This window comes from Pongo abelii, chromosome 2 (assembly GCF_028885655.2).
Source record: "Pongo abelii isolate AG06213 chromosome 2, NHGRI_mPonAbe1-v2.0_pri, whole genome shotgun sequence".
Taxonomy (NCBI): Eukaryota; Metazoa; Chordata; class Mammalia; order Primates; family Hominidae; genus Pongo; species Pongo abelii.
This window is the reverse complement of record NC_085928.1, coordinates 149,165,338-149,183,055: the sequence shown is the minus strand read 5'-3', so window position 1 is coordinate 149,183,055 and position 17,718 is coordinate 149,165,338. Positions and strand designations below refer to the sequence as shown.

At 44.2% G+C, this 17,718-nt stretch overlaps 1 protein-coding gene across 11 annotated transcripts in view; it reads left to right on the top strand.

Moving 5' to 3' along the window:
• Positions 1–2,001: 2,001 nt before the first annotated feature.
• The window catches only part of NMNAT3 (nicotinamide nucleotide adenylyltransferase 3), a 114,344-nt gene continuing 98,627 nt past the window's right edge, over positions 2,002–17,718 (top strand). For 2 of the 11 annotated variants that reach the window (XR_010139256.1, XM_063722226.1), the window contains exon 1: positions 2,013–2,385. The gene's annotated coding sequence lies outside the window, so the exon portion shown is untranslated. Of the gene's footprint in view, positions 2,386–7,373; positions 7,484–9,363; positions 9,489–14,502; positions 14,745–16,814; positions 17,036–17,718 lie in introns of those variants that run through there. The other 9 variants (XM_054552708.1, XM_063722227.1, XR_008523925.2 and 6 more) reach the window with 8 other exon arrangements.

Genomic DNA, 17,718 nt, shown 5'->3' with positions numbered 1-17,718 from the left:
GGTTCTTACCTTCCAGCACAAGGGGACACTACTTTTTTAAAAAAATATTTTTATTTCCATAGGTTATTGGGGAACTGGTGGTATTTGGTTACATGAGGAAGTTCCTTAGTGGTGATTTGTAAGATTTTGGTGCACCCATCACCCAAGCAGTATACACTGAACCCAATTTGTAGTCTTTTATCTCTTACTCCCTTCCCATTCTTCTCCTCTGAGTCCCCAAAGTCCACTGTGTCGTTCTTATGTCTTTGCATCCTCATAGCATAGCTCCCACTTATGAGAATATACGATGTTTGGTTTTCCATTCCTGAGTTACTTCACTTAGAATAACACTCTCCAATCTCATCCAGTTGCTGCGAATGCCATTAATTCATTCCTCTTTTCTTGCCTAGGAAACCAGGCTTCCTCCTAGACCAAGCTTTAGTCTTCATTACCTCAGGCAAAGAAAGCTTCCCTTGCATGAGGAAGTCATTGCCCAGCCTCTTCTCTGCTCTCTGTGTGCAGCTTCTCCCTCCCTGGCCTAGTGCCCTGACTCAGAATGACTCTTCAGCCCATGATTTTAATCGAAGGCCTCTAATCAACCTATGGTACTACATGCTACACAAGATTCTTAGAAATCCCTAAGCTTTCTCATGAGCCTCCTACTTTGCTGGGAAACAAGCTGACTTATCAATTAAAGAATATCCAAAGATGTTAAGCCACTTAATCCTCCCCAAAACTCAGTGTGGTAGGGGTTGTTACCTCCCATTACAGGAAAGGAAACTGAGGCTTGGGAAGGTAAAGAGACTTGTCCAAGATCACCTTCTGGAGCCACATTTTACACCACAGGTAAGAGAAAAGGGATCCGAGAGGGCACGAACACTGTGTCTTCAGACTGAGTGGGGAAGTACCCTTTACCTGGGTACTTATTGGGTGCAAGTTGCATGCCCCGGTGCTAATACACAAGAGACAAGTTTATGGGCCTCCTAAAACTGTGGACAGTGCACCAATCCAGCCAACTTCATGGGTGCACTGTGAGGCTCTGGTGATGGGGACAGGCTTATAAAACACCCTCCATACTAAAATGAGGATGTGTTCCCGTGTCTAGGAAACGCTGGAAATTAAGTGTACAGCAATCAAAAAACCTTGACATCATCCTTGATGTCTCTCTTTTTCGCACACTCCAATTCACTCCATTAGGAAACCATATTAGCAGAATCTAGTGAATCTTGTCCTTCAAGGCCTCTCTCTGCTAGGCTCCCATGAGCCCTGGGGGCTTATGGAGAGTTCTGGGTGGGCAGAGGAAGCCAGACTGCATTAGGGAAGCAAATTTGGGACCTAAATTTCCTAAGAAGGTTTCAGGGGATAGGGACCCCAATCTCCAAGACCCCAGGATTCTGTTAAGGTTTATTTTCTCATTCTAAATAAATGTTCACTGGCAAGCCCTAATTCTGTCTTCTCTTTCTTAAGCAGCCCTCCCTTCCCCTCTCCCCACACAACTGTGTACGCTTCAGGCCCCAGAAATCCTTCCCTGCTTTGAGGTCTGGCGTTTACCAGGGCAGGGCTTGAGAATAGAGGCGTAAATTTGTCAGAAGAAAACAGGGGCCGCCCAGTAAGAGAGTAGATCCTCATATAACATGGCAGAAAGTCAATGGATAAATCAAGAAATCGTTGTGTAAGCTTCTTTTTTATTTATTTATTTTATTTTATTATTATTATTATTTTTTTTTTTTTTTGCGACAAGCGGGTGACCACCAGAAGAAATTAACGGAGGAATTGTTAAAAAGAGCTATGATGGGAGGGAGAAGTGGCCTGTTGCTTTCATTATAAGCAAATCTAGATAATTTTGTTTCCTAATAAGTAAGTGGGCGTTACTTTCATGTATTTTTTTTTAAAAGAAAATTCAGTAAAAATACAAAACAAACAGAATACAAAACAGGAAAATAAAAAAGCAAACACGCACGCAACACAAAAGAGCCTTGGCGGTTGGGAGCCAGCGGGCGGGGACGGGGGCGGGGGGGCGGGGGGGGGGCGAGGCTTAGGGACCCTGGGCGGGGCCAGGGCCGGGTCTCCCTAGGGCCCGCCCCAGCGAGGGGGCGGGGCGCAGATCTGTTTCCCTCAGACTTCGTCCGCCCGGGGCCGCTAAGGGAGCGCAAGGTCAAGTTCGCCTTAGGCCCCGCCTCCAGCTCAGGTACTAGGGGGTCTAGACCCGAGGCTGCCCGGGCCGGAGGCAGCCTTGAGTCCCGAGACCAAACGTCGTTTCCCTCTCGGACCTCGGGCGCTGGGCCGCGCGCTGACCGACAGCCCCTGCTAGGCCCAGCAGGTCCCCTAGTGCCCCGCAGTCCCCCGCAGTCCCCCGCAGTCCCCCGAGACTCGCCGAGCGCCGTTGCTGAGCCCTGCAAATAGCAGGTAAGCGCAGCCTGGGCCCCTCGTCAGCCCGCTAGGACCTGGATCGCGGCTGAACGCCCGGGCCCACGTGACTCCCGGCCCCCGACTGAGTCCTGGGAGTCCCCGCTGGGGCGACAGGTGGCGGCGGAGTGCGGAGCCATCCGGGGTGGCGCGAACCGGGGGGACAGCTCCGCGCTGCCTCTGCAAGCCGGCGGTTCTCGCTGCAGCATGTCAACCTAACCCCCAGCACTCCTTTGGCTATGACCAGAGTCCTGGAGACGTGGGTTCGGATCCCACCTTTAGCACTCGTGCACTCAAAGGTTAAAAATATAAGCACAGTGTCTAACAAATACTTAACGTGTTCCACTCAGTGCCCGCTGCTGGGTTAAGTGCTGGGGTTACAGTGGCAGGCCAAAAAACGTGGTGCCCTCCCCCATGCAGCTCACAGTCCAGTGGGGGGAGACCGACAGCAAATGGATATCTATGCAAACAAGTGTGAACGTTAAAACTGCGGTCAGAGCTATGAAGATTGAAAGTCTAGGGTGCTGGAGAGCTTTTATCAGGGCCCCCAGCTACAAAGGCTGCTGGAACTAAAACTTCAGAGAATTCCCGGGGTGGGGAGCAACAGAGCAAACTCATCTTGTTGGGAGAGAATGTGGCTTGAGGAAAGGAGGGTTGGTGGGGCTGACCTGCAAAGAGCTGGGGGGAAAGCAAGTTCCTTAACCTTAACTTCCTCCTCTGTAAAATGGGATTGTTCTACCCATTGAGGATGGAAATGGTGAATGTAAATGACTAAGCACTGCGTGATGGGTGCTGGATGTTACTCTGCACGAAACATCCAAGGCTGGATGTTGTTCTGGACTAAACACAGTGTGCCTGCCTCTCAGCAAAGTCACTTCCCTTCTCCTTGAGTCCTGTTTCTTCCTCTATCAAATAAGTGGTTCTGAGTAGACTCTCTCAAACAGCCTGTTCTCTAAAATGATGACTGGTTTAGTTGTTCATTCTTGAAACATTTAACTGGCACCCACTTTACCCTGGCTCTGAGGATTCAGAGAGAAATCAGACGGGGCCCTGCCCTCCTGGAGCCCATGTCAAGTGGGCCAGGTGAAATAAAGTGAGAGTTCCACCCTGGCACAACCCAGAGGAAGGGTTCTGACCCACTGGCCTTGCAGGGGAAAGCTTCTCTGTTTTTCTCAGAAAGCCACCCACGAGCCCCTGAAGGTGTGGTTCACACAGCTCCACTGAGCATCAATTACTTCCTGAATTTCATTGGTGGTTCTCAGCTTTTGGTGTCACCCACTAAAACTGCACAGAAGACTTCCCAGAAGCAGCAACTATATTGGTACCTTGCTAAGGACATGTCAGACTTTGAGACCCCATGGATTTGGGAGAGCATTTTAGGTTTCAGGAAACATCTGTCAGCTGCTCACTGTATTTTATTGGCTCAAATGATCCCAATTTCTTATTTGGCTCTGTTCACAACATTGGTGTAGACAAAGAAAGTGCTCCGTGAAAACTAACTGAGAGGCCCAGAGAGTGGAGGAACCCAGATGAGGCAGGAGTCTGGCACCATTTGTGGGGAGTGGTAAAAAAGAACAGGTAAGATGTTAACGGAGGGTGTTGGAGGGTAGAGGAGAGAGAGCAGCCATTGTGCAGCCTCTCTTTTCCCCTCTCAGACCACTGCAGGGTGCCAGCCCATGAGAAGGGAAGCTCCAGGCTTGGTGGTCACAGACCTGGCACTTCCCAGCTCTGTGACTGACCCTGGGCAGCTCACTCACCATGTGAGTCGTGAGGATTGCTCAGGCTTAACAGGTGCTTGGCATATATTTGGCCCTGAAGAAATATTAACTCCCACCCTCTCCTTCTCCTAAATGAACTAAAATATGCATAGTTGTAGTGTCTACCTCAGAAGGTTATTATAGGAATTTAATGAGGACCTAAAATACATAGAGCAGTGCCTGACATGTGGGAGGATACTACTATAACTATTGATATCGTTCTTTAGTCTGGACAAAAATTGATGGAACAAGACAGGGCAGTGGCGGGAGAGGGATAGGAGTGGAGGCAGTATGAGGAACTGTGCAGGGTGATTAGTCAGGGGGTTAGATTATCTGTTGCAGTGGTTTTGCCATAAAGCAAGAGCCTGGCAGCAGAGAGGGGTGTTCTGCATGATAAAGGGCCTCCTGGGCAGCTGCACTGTCAGAAAGCCCCAGAGTTTGAGTGTCTTTGTAGACTCAGGCCAAAGAAAGCATAGCAAAAGTTGGGGAAAACTAGGGTTGAAAAAGGTCTAAAATGGTCTTCTTGATGATGTGTCTCTAACCGATGGCTGAGTGGGGGTTCCCTGCAGGGGGCTGCCACTGCACCTTGCAGGCCCTTGCCGTCCATTTGAGCATAGTAACTGCCTGAGACTGATCTGGCTCTTTGACCTGGGAGCTATGGAGTCTAATTTTGCAAACTTCGCACCCAGCAGAGTACCAGGCCAAAAAGGCATGAATCAGTAATGAACAAATAAATGAACATAAACCCAAGAGGCAGATTTTTCATGGTATATGTGCACGTGTGTGTGTGTGTGTGTGTGTATGTTTAAAAGGAATACGAAGGTAAGGAAAGATGACTAATGTATTTAAGCATTTGCTGAGGGCCAAATAGTTTCATGTATGTCGCAGCTTAGTGTTGAACACCATAGTCTTGTAGTCAGATAAAATTGCTCGTGTGACTTTCCCATGTATCACCAAAGTGCTCTAAACCTGTTTTTGCACCTGTAAAATGAGAATCATTGTAGCTAATTCATAGGGCTGTTAGGAGCATTAAGCAAGATAAGCATATGAAGCACTGACCTCAGTGTACAACGTATAGTATGGTAAGTGCCCTGTCAATAATGGCTGCCTTATTATTATATTTATTAATCTTCCCAATGATCTCCACAGTGATAAGGAAACTGAAGGCCATAGGCACAGAAGGGTGGCATGGATTCTGAACTCAGTCCCATCTGAAAGCAAAGGCACTCTGCAGACACTAACCAGACAGCTTGTGTGAAATGAAATCAACTTTATGTGCATTTCATTCATTACTTAAAGCACTTGACTATGTGAAATTTTAAAAACAAAAAAAACCTGCAAAATTATAATTTATGTGCCTTTCAAGTTCAGGTATTTTATCATCTTGATAAATCTTCCATGCATCTATGTTAAACCACTTTGGGCTGTCGAAGCTCTTAAATAAAGTGGCTTGTCCTCACCAGTGTCTGTCTTTGCTCATTTATCATGGTTCCCCAGTAAAGATGGACAGATCCCATTTTGCGGGGCAGGCCTCAGGATGGCAGCTCCTGCCCCATTGGTTTAGCTGTGCAGTTCTGCATGATGGTATTTAACAAACCACAGTGGACTCATGATTCCTTCATCATTGTGTCTCCCACATACACATAGACCCGTGTGCCACTCTAGGAATTAGGAATAGAAAGGCATTCTACTGCTAGAGAGAATCTGAGAAATCAGCTCCAGGGAAATCTAAGATTCTCTGTAATAGGTTTTGGGTGGAAGTGCCTGGGATGAGGGTGACCATGCGTCTGGAAGTCAGCACTGTCTGCTCTTTCCACCCAGAAGTGCTATGTCTGGGCTGCCTTCCTGCCCAGTGAAGTCCTGGTCTTTATCCCTGTGCCTCTCTGCTGTCCCTGCCTCTGGCCAGAGCTGCCCCTAAATCCAGAATCCCTGGGGCAGCGGCAGAGGTACACTCTGTTGCAGGGAAGCCTTCCTGAATCCCTCCTCAGCCTTCCCATAGTACCAATGGGTGCCTGTCGGCATGCCCTTCTCTGGCCACGCTGAATTACCTCCTCTGCTGGGCTGTGAGCACTTCCACAGCTTTGGACCAAGTGTTCCCTGTACTTAGCATCATGCCTGGCACGTTGTTTCTCTCTCTCTCTCTCTCTATTCCTTCCTCCCTTTCTTTCTTCTACACATACTTCAAGCAGTGTCCTGGGGATTCAAACAGTGAGTCAAAATGACATAGTCCTGACCCTCAAGGAGTCTGCACACATCATGAGACAGATTTAACAATAGAATTAAGCACATAAACACACACACAGCAACACATTTTAAACTGGCTTAACTCTCCTGAAGGAGGAGCCTGGTGTGTCAGGGCAGCATGTGGAAGGGAGAAAGATAGAGAATTATAGTCAGTTTCACTATAGATAGAGGGGCCCAAAGTGTTGGAGGGAGGCTTATGTTCCTTTTTTTATACACCCTTGAAGACCGCTGGAAGGTATTTTTCTATAAATCCTGGTAAGCAGTGGTGTATGCTGCCAAGGTCATCCTATTGAGAATGTATACTTTTAAAAACAACTGTGCTTCAGCTTCCAAATGGGAGAATAATGCTGTGATCCAGTTCACTTACCCCTTTATAGTTTCCAGAGCTCCTCCTCGGATGTTGTCTGGTTGGGTGCTCCAGTTCTCAGCGTCATACATCTTATCTTGGGTAGCAGCAGCAAATGGAGATCCAGCTCACCTGAGGGTAGATCTAGTGGCGTGGGCACTGGAGCCTTTTCCCTTCTGAGTGACAGAGTCCACCTGAGAGCCTATTTATTTCCTCTTTCTCTGATACTCCTGAGCACACCAGGCTGAGGCTCCAGCATAGATTTTATCATGTTGTGGCTAGTGGTCTGCTGTCTGAGAGGAAAGAAGGGCACTGCTGACTGCTGTTGTCCGGAAAGCTGGGCCCACCCATCTGTGTGCAGCTGTGGCAGGGTGAGCTGGCAGTGATCCTACCCATGCAGAGCCATGCCATGCCAGCACAGTCCTTCATGAGGAACCAGCAGTTCTCCAGAGGGACACCACGCCTGCCTTCAAAACCCATTCATTTCCACTGAGAACAGGGAGAAAGTCACACTAAAGGCCTGTTCAAAATAAGATGTGATCCAAACAGCCTCAGGAAACATTCTCTGTCCATACTTGAATATTATTAGAGAGTTACTTCGGCCAGAGCTGTTGACAAAATACATCTCCAATCCCTACCAGTCTCAGATGTAGACCTTATCACCAGAGATGAGCTGCCGTCTTCTCTGCAGCAAAGGAAGGATGCATCACTGCACAGAGATTGAAAAGGCCTCCATGCTACTCTGAGTCAGGTGAGTTTGCCTGCCTTGCACAGACTGGTGGGGAAGGGCTATATTCTCAAGGTACAGCTATAATAGGATTGTAATCGTGTGGCTCTTAGCCATGGAGAAAAGAAGTGGTTCTGGAAATCTCCCTTTCATAAAGGCTGACACGTTGACAGTATTTATGCCTCTTGAAAGTACATGTTAAGTGGTGGATATTTATGAAAAGGGTTTTGAGGAGTAAATGTGTCCATCAGTCAACCTGGAACTTTTTAGAGCTCCTAAGATGGTTTTAAATTAGAGCCAATCTTCTTCCTGCCTTCCCCCTTCCATCAGCACACTCCCCTTTCTTTGCTTTCTCTTATAAAAATGAAGTGTCAAGGCAGGACACAGCACAGGGAGGAGGTTGGAACTGCCTTGCAGAAGCAGAGTTAGCAGATTAAAGGCAGGTGTGTAGGGGTTAGAACCTTGATTCTGGTCCTCCCCCCTTGTCACAGTGTTCTGGAAAGAGGAGAGTATGGAGCAAGGCTGACAAGCATGGCTCAGCCTAATTGCATCCTAACCACTGCCATCAGCAGCCCTGCTATCAGCCAGGCTGCTCACTGAAAGGTTTACAACTGTAAAGGAAAAGTGATGAAAACATGTGATGCAATTTGGGTGCAATAAGTGGCAGGTGGGAGTGCATGAGTGTCAGTGTCAATGAGGGAATCACACCAGGTCAGGTCAAGAGAAACGTTTAGAAGGCTGGAAGTTTCTCTGTGAGCCAGTGATCATTAGAACAGAATGCCTGTTACATGAACTAGTGTGTAGGAGTCTAACTTGCAATTATTACTCACTTTCAAATCTTCATTTTAAAGATCAGTAATAGATTTATTGCACAAACCTTATACTTAGTAACAAAGACTGCTTTGCTTTTAATTTCCCCATCTTGCCTTCTTCTATGTAACTTATATGGTGCTGTTGATCATTCTTGTCTTAATTTTTTGTTTGTGTGTGTGAGAGAAAGGATACCACTGTCTGTTACTCATGTTGTGTTTTGTAAGTAATCAAAGGACCATTGATGATAAAAGTATAGGAGCTGCCTGTTTCAGGTGTCACTGAAATGCTGCTACCTTTTGCCTTCTTCTGAGATTCTGCTTTAAGAAAATAATCTGAAAAGTAGAAAGAGCCACTGTATAAAAATGCTCTCTGCATCATTATTTGTCATGGTGAAAACTTGGAAGTGATCTGAATATACAGTATAGGAGGAGAACAAATTACAGAACGACAGGCTGATGGAATATTATGTAGTACTTAAAAATATGAAGATTAGTCACATGGGAAACCTTAACATGCTCTGGGAACAGAATGCCATTACATTACAGACATATTTAGGAAAACAGTCTTCAAGGGAACCCTCTAAGGGGACAAGAGTTACATATGAACAGGGGAATTATGGATAACCTTTTTCATATATCAAGCTTTCTATATTGTTTTATTTTTCCTATAACTATTTTAAAACCTTAAAATCAGCCAAATTAAACAATCATCTTTCTTCAGTTTATAATTTTAGAGCACTACCTTTGTGGCCTCATCCTGAATTAAATCATCCAATCAAAAAGAATGTTAAAGCCAGGTTTGGCTCCCTGTTTCTGTGTTTCCAGTCCAGGGATACACTCTGGGTTCCGGCTGAATGGCCTGCAGATGTGCTCACCCTGTCGCTGTAGACTTGAATTCTCAGGGTTTTTAAGTTAAAGAAGGCCACTGCCTCTCCTGGTCTCCAGTAATGTGGGAGGACGGAGGAATTTGGAATTGCAGCCTTTAGAGCCCTTATTGGTGACATTTCAGCAAACTCTCCCCGCAACCCAACACACACACAGTTACCAATTGCCTAGGGTAGCCCTGTATCATTCTGGCTTCTTGTCTTGCAGGCGTTGTATTCTAGTACCTCAGGAACTGGATATTATGTGTGTACTGCCAACTCTCACTGTGACGGCCTTATATCCATGTATTCTTTGCTACCTAATGCTGGCCAAAGCCTAGTGCATGGCAAATGGTATGTTCTAAATTAAACTCATTCAATTGGCTAAACATTAGGAAATCATGACAGAAGACAAGGACTTGAGTCTGAGTAGTTTACTTGAGAGTGGACCCCAGGAAGCACTAGCAAAAAGTAGGGAAATGAGCCAGGGAAGTGTACCATCAAGCAGATGACCAGCAGGGGCAGCTGGGCTTTAATCCTGATGGGGATCTCCAGAGCCAGCATAGAACCATCTCAGAGTTATCCCGTCATGGGACTGGGGGCTGGGTATACACATACCATTTCTGTCAGTCATTGCTTTAGCTTTATTCCTAAGGGGAAGTTAATTCTCGGGTTCTTCTGGCAGGTTCCAGTCACCAGGTAAAACACTCAAAGAGATGGAGATGTTGTCAGTGGAAGTCAAGCTGGCTTGCTCTAAGACGATGAGGCCTGGGGCTCAGGGCACAGCACTTACAGTGTCTGCTGTCCTATTCTTCCCTTTAACACCATGAACATTACCAGCGTACTAAACCGAAGATAACCAAGTCCACAATTCCCTGCTAAATCAGACCCAGTTACACTACATTGAAGACTGCATTAAGTATAACCAACCCCAAAAGTTTGAGAAAAAAATCATGGATGGAAAACTTTAAATAAGAAAAACATTACGATATTTCTTCCTAGTAAATTGGAAGACTATCAAAATTTGATTTTAGTGGCAGAATGCTAGTTTTCTGCAACTGCACAGTTTAAGACCCAACACTTTAAAGGAAGGCTTAAGTGTGTAAGGTTTATCTTTATTATGGCAATGTTTTCTCCTCTCTTGTAGCTTGATGACTTCTGTTACTTTTCTAGTAGATTAAGACGATTTTAAAGAAAACTTCATTAGGAGAAAATATTTAACTTTATTTGTATCAATCCATAATTATATCTCCAGTGCCATGTTTTAATATTAATATTGGATTTACTCGCTGTACTCACTAATACAAGAGGATGGCAGAAAATTTCTGTAGTTATGGCTTTAGGTGCTATGATAGATATTTTGTAGTCATTGCCTTTATATAGAAACTCTTCATCTCCGATTAAAGATTTAGTAGCTCTTCATCAAAATATCTAGTCACAAATGAGGCATACCATGTGGTTGTGCTGAAATTTCAACTTAATTCACTCTATAGTTTTGTGGGTCCCAATTCTTTTCTTCTTTTTTTTTTTTTCTGAGACAGTGTCTCACTCTGTTGCCCAGGCTGGAGTGCAGTGGCATGATCTTGGCACTCACTTCAACCTCCACCTCCCAGGTTCAAGCAATCCTCCCATCTCAGCCTCATGAGTAGCTGGGACTACAGACATGCACCACCACACCTGGCTAATTTTTTTTTTGTATCTTGTAGAGATGGGTTTTCACCATATTGCTCAGGCTGGTTTTGAACTCCAAGGCTCAAGTGATCTGCCTGCCTTGGCCTCCCAAAGTGCTGGGATTACAGGCATGAGCCACTGTGCCCAGTGCCCCAGTCCATTTTGTATGCTTTTCTCTGCCATGCATAGAAGAGGAATAGCAGCAGAAATTTGGGGCATAATGCAGATTCTAGAAACACTCTCTATGTATTTATTAAGTCTATTGGAATATTTGTCACTACAAATGAAGGCCATACTCCAAGAAATGATTTAAAATTGTAAATCATGTAGCAAGTTCAATAGGGTTTAGTGGTTAAAGTTCATATGCTTTGAGTTCTGGGCATTTTAGATTTGTGTAGAAAGAATTCAAGATCTTAGTGTTTTAGATCAATGAAGTCATTTCCCTTTAAGTTATGGTCCAAGATGCATTCCATAAAGACTGAGATGACAAATACCTGGTGTTTATGTATTTCTCCATATCCTGTGCAGATGGCAGACATCACTGACTGATACCCAAGCCTGATTTCTCCTCAGCAAAGTTCTCTATGCAGCCACCTGCTGCAGTTAATCAGAATTAGTTCACTAGATGAAGTCTATGGACTCTCCATGCTCTTAACATAGCTTTGTGCTTGTCCCTGCCATTTCTGGGAATGGTCAACAAAGGAAGTTTTCATAGTCTCCCTTCCAAAAAAAATTTTTTTAAAGATGAATTCAAGTGGCAGCTGGTTTGCTCACCTAGTGCCTTTTGAGCCACCTCTCTGTTATGCAGATGGTAGGTATTCTATTTGTCAATGACTGTCTCCCTTCCTTTTGTCCTTCTATCATGTGCATTTTGATTTTCTTTCTTCATTTCCTCTAATGTTGCTAGGAAGATAAAACAGGAAGCCCCAAATTATTTGCTATTTTCTCTCTTATAAAGTTTGTTTGAAGTCATTTGTATTAATGGAAATGCATTGAAATTTTGATTTTCTTTTCCTCCCCTCAGGAAGACTGCTCTGCTATAGGTCACCAGCGACCTTCACATTACCAAATCTTACAGGCTTTCTCTGTCCATATTTTCAGTGCAACATGTGATACCTCAGACCGTGCCCCACCTTTTGAACTGTTCTTTCTTGGACTTTCTTCTCTCTTCCCTCATTGTTTCTTCTTTGACTTCTCTACCTGCTCCCTTTCCTCTGCTGGCATTTTTAGTGGGGCATCCCCGAGATTCTTCCATTGGGTTCCTCTTGCCTGTACACTACACCTGGATAATTTCATTCACACACCTGGTTTGTAACCATCACCTTTATATAGATACCTCCCATATCCTTATCTCTATCACATCCTCTCCCTATAACCCAGACATCTGTGTCCAGCAGCCTGTTGAATGCTTTCTCATGTGGCTCCTATAGGCATCCAGAATCAGCATGTTTTGTTTATTCTAGACTATTTCCTCTTGCACAAGGCTGACTAAATGCTTGCCCCTCTCAGATTGTTTCTGCTACCTCCTTGAAGTCATACATACACCATTATGGGCTTGTCAGAAAGCTTCTGTCTTGGAAAATCAAGTGTAAGACAAGCGCACAAACCAAGAACTGCGGCTTAAAATTTAGGAACTTAAAACAAAACTGTAATGTTATTGTCTCTCACAATTCTGGAGGTTGACTGGGCTCAACCAGACAGTTCTCACTCTGGGTCTCATTCAGAGGCAGTTAGAGGGGGGCTGAGGCTGGACCCACTCCAAAGGCTTCCTCACTCAAGAGAAACCTAGAGAATGGGAGCAAATATTTGCAAACTGTCCATCTGACAAGGAATTAATAACAAGCCTATATAAAGAACTCAACTCAATAGCAAAAAAAAAGACCAAATATTTTGATTTTTTAAAATGTGCAAATGATCTGAAAGACATTTCACAAAAGAAGACATACGAATGGCCAACAGACGTATGAAAAACCCCAACATCACTAACATCAGGGAAATGCAAATCAAAACCACAATGAGAGGTTAATGGCTATTATCAAAAAGACAAAAAATAACAAATGCTGGCAAGGATGAAGAAAAAGAGGAACGCTACTACATCACTGATGGGAATGTATTAAATAACTTAGTACAACCATTATGAAGAGCAGTATGGGAGTTCCTCAGAACACTAAAAGTAGATCAACCAAATGATTCAGCAATCCCACTGCTGGGTATACACCCAAAAGAAAGGAAATCAGCATATTGAGGCAATATCTGCACTCCCATGTTTATTGTAGTACTATTCATAATAGCCAAGACTTGGAATCAACCTAAATGTCCATCAGCATGCCAACCATTCTATCAATCAATAAAGAAAATGTGGTATTATATACATAATGATATATTATTTGGCCATAAAAAAGAATGAAATTCTGTCATTTGCAGCAACATGGATGGAACTGGAGGACATTATGTTAAGTGAAATAAGCCAGGCACAGAAAGAAAATTATTGCATGTTCTCACTCATGTGGGAGCTAAAAGAGTTGATCTCATGAAGGTAGAGTAGAATGATCATAACCAGAGGGTAGCAAGGGTCGGGGAGGGGTGAGGCAGGTACAGTAAAGGGAGGTTGGTTAATGGGTACAAACGTACAGTTAGAAGGAGTAAGTTCTAGTGTCTGATAGCACAGTAGGGTGACAATAGTTAACAGTAATTTATTGTAGATTTTTAAATTGCAGGAAGAGGAGATTTGGAATGTTCCCAACATAAAGATGATAAATGTTTGAGGTTATAGATTTCCTCATCATTACACATTGTATGCATGTAGCAAAATATCACAAGTTACCCTATAAATATGTACAATTATTATGTATTAACACAAAAGAAAATAATTTTTAAAAGGCTTTCTCACTCAGAGGCTGAGAATTGATGGTGGCTGGCACTGGGGCCTCCACTGGGATGCTGGAATGGCACATCAGGTGGCCTAGATTTCTGCACAGCATGGCAGCTGGGTCCTAAGAACAGGTATCCCTGGAGGACCAGGTGGGAGCTGAGTCACCTCTTACGGTCTACCCTCAAAAGTCTCATAGTATCACTTTTGCCGTATTTTCTGGCCTGCCTATCTTCAGGGGGACAGAATAGACCCACCTGTCTGTGGGAGGCATGTCACTGTCCCATTGTAAGAAGAGCATGTGGACAGCACATGCTGTTGTGCGTGAGCTGGAAAATACATCCTGCCACAGGTCTCCAACATGTCTGACTAATCCTCTGAGAACCACCTGGAATGCCACAGAAGCTTTCTGTTTTATTTATTAAATTTTTTGATAGGTAACATATTTACGTGATTCAAAAGTTAAGAAAAATAAATATGAATATATTCAATGAAAATATTCCCTCTCATCTCATAGCTTCTACCTTTGCCTCCCCATAGACAATCACTGCTATATTTTTTATATGCTTTCAGAGTTTATAGATATTTTGATATTTTACTCTTTTTATACAAAACAATATTTCATACTCACTGTTCCACATTTTGCTTTTTTTTCACTTAAAATAATTCTGGAGATGACTTATCAGTACAAAAAGTCTCTCTCTCTCTCTCTCTCTCTCTCTCTCGTGTTACAAATGAATAGTATTCTATTGTGGGCTTTACTTGAGATCACTAAATTAGTTTTCTATGGGTAGGCACTGAGCAGTTTCCAATTTTTTACCGTTACAGACAACACTGCAGTGAATAACATATGCCATCTTTCATGGGAGAGAATTAGGAAGCCTTCCTCAAGAGCTCAAGCCAGCATGGTCATCCTCTTCCCACAGTGCCTTATACCTCATTCCATCATGGCATTTACCATGTCTCCTTTCATCAGACCATGGCTCCTAGAGATTATGGACTGTGGCTACTGTAACTTATTTCCATACTGCCTAGCACAGGGCCCTCTGTGTCCACACTTTGCCGAAGAGGTCTGTGCCAAGGAGGGAAGAAGGAGGGAGGGAGGCGAATGAGTACAGGTGTCTCGGGGGCCTGTCTTTCGCCTCCTCTTATTGCATCTGTAACTGCATTTATTAGTGGCAGGTACCACTTAAGGCCTGTGTGGTTTCTTCCTCAATCTGTCACTGAAACTGGAATCTGGTTCTACCCTGTTTGGCCTGGCTTCGTGTACAGGGTGTATCCCAGAAGACTCCAGCCCGAAGCCTAGTTTCTGTAGAGTCTCCCAGGTCGGCCCAGAACTACTCCCTGACAGCTTGTCCTGTTCAAAAATAGCACCAGCAGGAGTTTATTGTGGAGGAGGGTGCGGGTAGTGGTCATCACATAACAGTACTAAGATATCATTGAAAAATTGCTGTCCTGATAAAAATCCAGCAAAATAGAATTCTCCCTTGTCAAGGAAGTATGCTTAAATCTCAGACTTTTATTGTTTTTGCTAGGAAATGTATTCTTTAAGGAATATAAATTGTTTTTGTTAAATTAAGGAGGTAAAATTCTAATTTTCACAAGAAATATTGACAGTTGCGCTCACTGCTTTAAAGAAGGCTTTCTGGGGTGGCTTATATTCAAGATTCTTTCTATTGTAAGGAAGAGAAACTTCACTGAAGCTAGATTAAGCAAAATTAGAAGTATGGCTAACATAATGGAAATGTTTTGGGGAATCAGGCACAGCTGGGTCCAGGTTATCAGATAGATCATGGCTCTAGGAATCTCACCTTCTCCGTCTTTCAGCTCTTATTACCACTGAGTTGGCTTCATCTTTAAGGTAGGGAAGATAGCAGTTCCAGGCTTACATGGAGTTTATAGCCCCTTATCTCAGAAGACACTCTTTTTTTCCATTATCCCTATTGAAAGAGGAACTGATTTGTTCTTCAGGAATCATAGCTCCTGGACCACTCATTTTTCACAGAAAGTTGAAGTTTTCTAGCCATCTTGATTGACAGACTTTTCAGAATCATGAGGAATCATAGTCTAGCAGTTTTGAAAGCGAAGGTGTTGCAGGACCACACAATGGAGCTGCCTACCATAGATGGTGATTCAAAATTTGAATTTCAGACTGTGAAGAGTATCTAACTTTGGGATGCTAGACCTGAGTTAAGAAAGGGTTCCTATGTTAATCTCTCTACTTTCATATATGTTTGATATTTTCTGTGATATAAAGTGCTTTAAAAAAGTGCATTAAAAAATGTTTAATGCCTTGGTTTGGGAACTCTCAACAAACAAGTCTTCACATTTCTATATGTTTACTGTCTGATTTGCTCACCTTCTGTTTTTCTTTTCATTGCACAAAGAGACCTTAGTCCTTACTTCCCTCTAAGCTGGGAATTCAGGGGAAAAAACACAGTAGTTGACTTTAGATTTGTGTGGTATGCTTGGAGGGTGTTGGGGTGAAGATTTCAGGTGCCCTTAAATCCATGTTTCCAAGCTTCCCAGAACAAAAGCCTCAGAAAATTCCAGCCAGGGAGGGAAGGAAGTCTGTGCTGTGACCGTAAGTCTACATCTCCCCCTTTCATGGGCAGTACTTGAACTGGGGTCAGTGTGGACAGATCAGGTCAGGGCTCAGTAGGGTCCTGACTTCGGGTCATGTGTATAGCTAGAGGGAGGCCCAGATGCTCAGAGGGTCATGAACTAGCTGCTGGAGGGACTCTTGGAGAGTGTTTAGACTGCCTTTTTATTTTACAGGTGAGGAAGCTGAGGCCAGAGGAGTTAAGTGGCCCAAATTCACACAGTGAAGTAGCAGGAGCAGAGCTAGGTTTGAGATCCCAGAATCTAACTTTGGAGTCTAGTACTTCTTAACAGCTGTGTGACTTTGAGTAAGCACCATTGCTTCTCTGAGCACCATGAGATCGGCAGAATAATGGCCCTCCAAATGTCTACATCCTAATTCCCAGAACCTGTGAATGTGTTAGGTTCTGTGGCATGGGGGCATTACGATTGCAGATGAAATTAAAGTTGCCAGTTATCTGACCCTAAAATAAGGAGAATATCCTGCACCATCCAGGTGGTCCAGGTGGTCCCAATCTAATCACAAATATCCTTGTCAGTGAAAGATGGAGGCAGGAGAGTCAGAGAGATGCAGCATGAGAAAAACTGGACTGCCCATTGCTGGCTTGGAAGATGGAAGGGAGGCAGGAGCCACAGAATGTGGCAGCCTCTAGAAGCTGGGAAAGACAAGAATAGATTCTCCCCCAGAGCCTCCAGAAAGGAACACAGCCCTGCCGACACCTTTACTTTAGTCCCTTTTGGACTTCCAACTTCCAGAACTGTAAGATAATAAATGTGTGTTGTTTTAAGCCACTAAGCTTGGGGTAGTTACAACAGTAATAGGAAACGAATACACCTGTAAAGGGGACTAGCCATACCTCCCTCAAAAGCCTGGCATTTACAGTCAGGGAAATCATGTCTGAAAATTACCCAGAAAAGATCCTGGAACATAGTAGATGCTTCATAAAGAGTAATATTGATTGGGGGGTCATTAAAAGAGAGCAAAGAGAGTAGCTGATGGGCAGGTGTCTGAAGAACCAAAGTCTGTGCCTCTGTGGTAAGGCACAGGACTACTAAGAGGCCAATAGGAGACACCAGATGGCCCAATGGGTGGCCAAAGGCACCCTTGGAGAACCTCTCTGCTCCTAGAGTCAGTGAGGCCTTCCTCCTCCAATTCTTCAGCACTTCCATCTCCAGCAGCACCACTGTACATCAGAGGAAGCAGGAGCTAGGAGCCCACCTTGAGGATTTGGTAGGATGTGGGCCTCTCTTTGACCCCTGAGCTTCTTCCTGGCCATCACTCTAATGCTATTGCCTACTCTCATGGCCTTAAAGATTATTACTGCCACCCCCAGTGTTAGCAGCTGAACTTTAATGAGCTTACTATGGGCCAGGCACTCTGTGACTGCCTATGTCACTGTCTCATTTAATCTTCATGACAGCCCTCTGAGGCAGGTCTTTCTC